The sequence below is a fragment of the Tenrec ecaudatus genome, chromosome 11 (genome assembly GCF_050624435.1).
Source record: "Tenrec ecaudatus isolate mTenEca1 chromosome 11, mTenEca1.hap1, whole genome shotgun sequence".
NCBI lineage: Eukaryota > Metazoa > Chordata > Mammalia > Afrosoricida > Tenrecidae > Tenrec > Tenrec ecaudatus.
The window spans coordinates 93860193-93866569 of record NC_134540.1 but is presented as its reverse complement, the minus strand read 5'-3'; the positions used below and the strand labels follow the sequence as shown (position 1 = coordinate 93866569).

Sequence of the window (6377 nt, the reverse complement as noted above, 5' to 3'; positions counted from 1 at the left end):
TACGTCCCGCACCCGATTTCCTTGTTCATCGGGTGGTTCTTAGTGCACTCAATAGTCTGCGCCAATACCAGAAATCAAATGCACCAATTCCTCCGCGGTCTTCCTTTTCCATTGCTCAGCCGTCATGATGCCGTTGTATGAAGCAGTTGAAAATACAATAGCTTAGGTCAGTTGCACCTTAGCACTCAAAGTTATGTCTTTGTTCTTTGGAAAATTAAATAGGTTGTGTGCAGCAGATTTGCCTAATGTAATATCTATTTCATTTTTTTAACTACTGCTTCCCTGAGTGTTTACTGGAGCCAAATAAAAGGAAGCCCAGGGCATTACAATCTTTTCTCCATTAATCATGATGATATCTATTGTTTTTTTCTTTTCGTGGAATTGGAGGCCATACTGATAGGTGTAGCCCTCGATCTTCGTCAGTAAGAGTTTTAAGTCCCCTCTGCTTTCAGCAAGCAAGGTCATGGGGTCTGCACATTGCAGGTGGTTGGTGATCCTATGGCAAACCACGGTTTATTCCTCTGCATGTAGCCCACCTTCTCAGATGATTTTCAGCAGACAGATTAAATAAGTATCAGAGAAAGATCAAAGCTGATCACAAACTTTTTTCTGATTTTAAACTATGCTGTTCTCCCCTATTCTGCTTCAACAATTGCCTCTTTGTCTCTCTGCAGGTTCCACATGAGCCCAATTAAATGCCCTGGAATTCCCATTCTTCTCAGTGGCACCCATAATTTTTATGACCCTCCTAGTTTGCATAGTCAAAAATGAAGTAAACATCTTTCTAGTATTCACTGCTTTCAGTCAAGATCTATCTGACATCAGCAATGATAAACACATTCTCTTCTAAAACCAGTGTCAATTCTGGGTGCCTCTCTGTCAATGTGATATATGTTAGGCTGGATTCTCAAGGGAAATAAAATCAGTGAGGCTTGCATAGATATGTAAAAAAGAAACATTTCTATCACAGAAAATGGCTTACATATTTATAGGAGCAGGTAAGTCCAATCTGGTTCAAGTCCATGGGTCAGATGTCAAGCTGTTGGCTCTTCCTGAACTACATAGCTGTCTGGAATGACAGATCAGGAAGCAGGAAAAGCATAGGTTGGTAGATGTCAGCAAATCAGGCCTGTGGCTGGCAGAGTTGAATGAATCCAAGCTTGGTGGGCTCTGATGGTTTCTCTGGGTTGGCAGGTAATCTGGAAGGCCATTGGTAATTCCCAGGATCAGCAGAAACACAGAAGGCCCTTAACTCCAGAACCAGAGATGGATGTGACAGATGCAGGATTCGGGCCAGCAAGAAGTGATCTAACAGCTTCTCCTGCGTGTGTCCACAGAATTCGGGCCCTCAGAAATTAAAATGGCTTCCAGAGGAAAGATAGAGACAAGCAAATTAAAGCAGAACTTAGAAGAACAGTTGGATTGGCTAATGCAGCAGTTACAAGATCTAGAGGAATGCAGAGAGGAACTTGATACAGAGGAATGCGAAGAAATCAAAAAGGAAACCCTGGAGCAGCTAAGTGAATTGAATGATTCACTGAGAAAATCACGTCTGGAAATATGACTTTGATAGATGAACTTAGTGGAACGCACTGGCTATTCAAGTAGCTATCTGCCAGGCCTTTAAAACTCCAGAGGTGATCAGCTTGTTTGCAAAGAAACAACCAGGCCAGCTACGGACAAGGTTAGCAGAGATGGATTGAGATCTGATGGTGGGGGAGCTGGAAAGACACCTGTACATGCACCCGAAAGTGGAGATCCTAATAGCTCTCAGGAAACTTGGAGAGAAGCCAACTGCAAATGACAAAGCCTTCTTGTCAGCCAAGGCAGGTGCTGTCCTCAGCCAGCTTGAGAAAGGACGTCTCTACAGACCTTGGCTCCAGAGACAAAGTCCTTGCTTTGGCGAGATTTGAGGATGAAAAAGCAAACAATTGATGTGGTGTGGAATCTTGGGTTACTGATCACATTCTTGGGAATGACATTTTTCTTCTGAGGACATTAAGTCTTTGCAAAGGAATCAAGAGATTCTTGAACAACAATAATAACTGATGAAGATGTGACATACAAATGTACTGGTGGCTTCTGTTGATGCCCTTCATCACTGTGTTTTGTGTAAGACTATCTTTGTGAGTGACCCTGCACTTGTTAGAATGGAAGGATTTCTTGGGTAGTTTAGCTTCGGGGCTGGGGAGTCCATTCCGCATGCCCAGAGGTCAGAGTTACTGGCCCATGAAGGAGTGATACACAGAGCATGCTCAGAGGTTCTGGCTTCCAGCCAGAAAGGGGAGGTACGCCTGGGTGGGCGCTGCACTTGGATTGGCCCACCTAGGCCAGGTAAATTCAATTCAGCCAACGGGGTCGACCAGGGTCGTCCACCACGCCTCCCACAGAATAATTGAAAAAGGCAGGAGCCGGGAGCTGTAACAAGACTTTCTGAGCAGCTTCTAGGGAGGCTGCATGGGGTGAGTGGCCCTGCGGGTGCCTCTGTAAACCTGAAACTTCTTCTAACTCTCATAAAACTTACTGAGATCACAAACCAGGCTTCAGCGTGAATTCTTTCCCACACAGAGCCAAGGACCGAGGTGCGGGGGATTAGATCAGCTATCCCACATCAAGCTGGGTTCAAAATGAGGCAAGCTGGGTTCAAAATGAGGCGTGCGGATGAAAGGAAAAGAGATATGTACAAAGCATGGGATAGGGAGGACTTCAATCTGATGGACCGAGGTCTACTCTTCTTACACAAGGGAATTGGTTACAAAACAAACAACAAAGAACTTAAACATTCCTAAACTCTTATCTATGCAAATGTTACTTAACCAGTCACAGTTTCTTAACCTTAGAATAATAAAAGCATTAGGTTCAAGGACAATCACAAGGATATGCAAGATTCAAGAGAGCCTTAAAGAGATCATGAATAACTGAGTTATCTCTCAATGTTTTTAGCAGCAAAGTCACAAATAACAGTCATTTTGCAATGCTTTTGTCTGCAAAGACACAGAGGCACAGGGGACTAAATGGTCACCCATTAGTAAACACCTTGATCAGCCTGATGCCTCCTACACCCAGGTATACCTCTCCCCTGAGAGATCTAACAGATTCACTGGTCCTTGTTCATATGATTTGTCTGTTTAAGAGAGAAAAGAAAATGGTGTTTCTCTTCCTGAACTTCTGAGGCGGCTGGTTGGCAAGAGCTGACAAATGAAAAGAAGTAGCTAAAGGCTCCTTTCTGCTGATGACTTTACTCCTTGTACTGAATAGTGTCGCAACATTAATAGACCACATATGTGTTCTTCTATAGAGCTTTATAGAGTTCTAAATGACCTTAGAAATCATTTTTCACTGTACAAACAAGGAAACTGAGGCTCACAAAGAACAAATTACTTGTTTAGCATCACCTTAGAGCTGAGGATAAGACCAGTCCTAACTCTCAATTTAGTGCTCATTCTGTTTTTATTTCATTAAAGTGTTTTGTTTTAAATTACTAACATGTATTAATGCAAGTCAGTGTCAGTGTGTATGAAACTTTGGTATCCCAACAAAAAGTCGACAGTACACCAAGAGCCCATTCCGTAGCCCTGTGCTCTCCTTCTGAATGGACCTGTTGTGTCTCAGCATCTTGAGTTTGGAACAACGGGAGCCCTGTGGAGCAGCTCCAAGTCACTTAACCTCCTGTGTCCTCTCACCAGGGAAGCTATAGGAAATGGCAGCTCGGGCCTCCCTGCCGGTGACCTCTTGCTGAAACCCAGAGGGTGGTGACTGTAAGCTACCAGTTACTCTTCAGTTTGGGGAGAAGCACAAAATTTGTGAAGAAAAACAAGTTTCTCTTATGAATGTTTATCTATCTGTATGTTCAAATACATAGATCTATAGATATGCATGTATGTTAGCTGATTTCTTAAGCTCTGACCATTTTATCGTCATCCTCAGTATACTTTTTCTTTGTACTTTATACAAATTAAAAATATTTTTACAGCAAGAAAAAAAAAGTGATCTAACTTCTCCACAATGTCAAGTGATATTAAAAGTAGGCTGAACTCCTGATGGCATTTCCTTTCAATTGTATCAAGGCGGTGGCCAATTAGGTGACTAGCAGTCTACTCTGTTCTTCCCACTCCTGGTTAGTTGCTCACAGAGAATCCTTGGAGTTGGTTACATTATGTTACATCGTGGGAGAATCCTGGTCCAATCTAAGTGACATAAAGCCTAAGGATCACATGATATTAAAACGATTCTACAGTAAGTTCCACATGCCTGTTTCTTCTGAATGGGCACAAATTCCTCCTAGTCGGTTGGCCAGACAACTATCTTCCAAATTTCTTGTTACAAGAGAGTGTTTCCAACATTGCATCAGTTTGTGAAACATTTCCATTGGGATTACATCAATTGCTGGAACTTTGTGTTTCAGTAATGCCTTCAGCACAGCTTAAACTTCTTTCTTCACTGCCATTGGTTCATGATCCCACACGCCCTCTTGAAATGGCTGGATGTCAACCAGTTCTTTTGGGAACCATACCAAACACCAGAGTTGGCTCACTGGCATCGAGGTGATTGAGACTCACAGCAATCTTATAGCACTTGGTAGAACTGCCCCTTTGAATTTTTGAGACTGTCAGTCTGGATGCTTTAGAGAAACAAATCCATAGAAACTCATGTATAAGAGGGAGTTTTGTATAAAGGTTAAGTGCACACCAAAAAACATCCCAACCCAGTGCTGCCCAAGCCCACAAGTCTAACATTAACTCATGTCCAACACCAATCCACAAAATCCTCCTCCATCTCACAAAACACATGCAGCAACACCGACTGCAGGAGGAAAGCTGAATCAGTGAATTTGTAAGCATCTCAGAGCAGGCAGGGGTCTCCACACGGCTGCTCCAGCACCCAGGGATGCATCAGGGTAGGTCCATCTGCCTTCTCCTCAGGGATGTCTTGCAGGAAGTGAGCTTTGCCAGCTGAAGTAGGGAACTGCTAAGGCAGCTGCACCCTGGTCCGACCATCACAAAGCAAGAGACCCAAGAACTAGAAAGGTGAGGCTCATTGAGCCATTTATCTCTCCGCATTTCAATTATCCCCACATGTGTTTATTCACCAGGTTGGCACAATAAACTTTAACTTTATCAGAGACTGTAACTCTTTCTGGAGCAGAAAGCCCTGCATTTCTCCCACAGAGCATTTGGTGGTTTTGAACTCCTGACCTCAAAGTAAACAGCCCCACTTGTAACCACTATCCCCCCAGGGTTTGTTCTTTGGGGCAAGAGTGACTATATATTCCTTCTATCTTCTTTTGATCTTTTCTCCACCATTCAATAATTTGCTTATAGAATCCTTCAATATTACAAATAAACTCAAGTTTTAGATTTTTTTCTTTCAATATTTTCAGTAAAATACACTGATTGTGTTCTGCTCTTTTGGCTCTCTAATGGCAGGCACATTTTATTGTCATACGTTGTCTTCTTGAGCACTCTTTTTTTGAAATGTTCTGTTCAGCTCTGTACTTTGTCATTTCTTCCTTTTTCTTTCACTTCTCTATGTTCGAGAATAATTTACAGAATGTCTTCTAACTATGGATGTTAAAGTTTGTCAACTGCTTTACCTGCATCAATTACTAGGATCATATCAATTTTTGGTCACTCTTTGTGATGGATTATATTAATTAATTATATTATATGCTTTCACAGATGGCCCGATTACATAGCTTAAATCTCCAAGATACTTTCGTATGAAGCATTTAAAATTAATGAGAAATTTTAAAAGTGACTAGATACAATGTATAGACAAAATATCTATAGCTTTTAAATATTATGTTAATAATTTCATAGACCTGGAAATGATGTGGGGGTGGGATACCATACAACAGTGACACATTAAGTATAGAAAATCCTAGGAGTAAATTCAATAATATCAGACCAAAGCCATACAAATTTTAAAATACTTTTGGAACCTTAAGAACATAACTTCTATTTTGGTTCTCTGGCTTTCTCCTACGAGTTTTAGGATTATCTTGTCAATTTCTAAAAAATAAAGAAATATCCTTTTAATCCAATTATAGATTGAGCTCTGCAGCATATGGTTCTATTTCTCCCACATGAGGATGATATTTTCTTCTTCTTCCTAGTTTATGATAAAAAAAAAATACCTCCTGGTATTGGGGTTGTTGGATTTTAAAAGTCAGGGCTGATTTCTCGTATATACTTTTGTTTAGCGTGTAGTCCTTCCTGCGTTCATGCTTCGCAACTGCAAATGTGAGGTGGTTAAGTGTGCTTTTCCTCCTTGGCAGGCCCTCCACTGTGTGTTTTGTCTCTCTAGTACTGCGAGACTTCTAAAGGCCCTTGCTTCCTCCACAGCCTTGTAGTTTAATTATTTGCTTGACATTTCCC

At 41.6% G+C, this 6377-nt stretch overlaps 1 pseudogene; it reads left to right on the top strand.

Annotated features, from left to right (window-relative positions):
• The first annotated feature begins 1344 nt into the window (after positions 1-1344).
• LOC142460831 (protein LZIC pseudogene) lies at positions 1345-1961 on the top strand (annotated as a pseudogene).
• The last annotated feature ends 4416 nt before the right edge of the window (positions 1962-6377 follow it).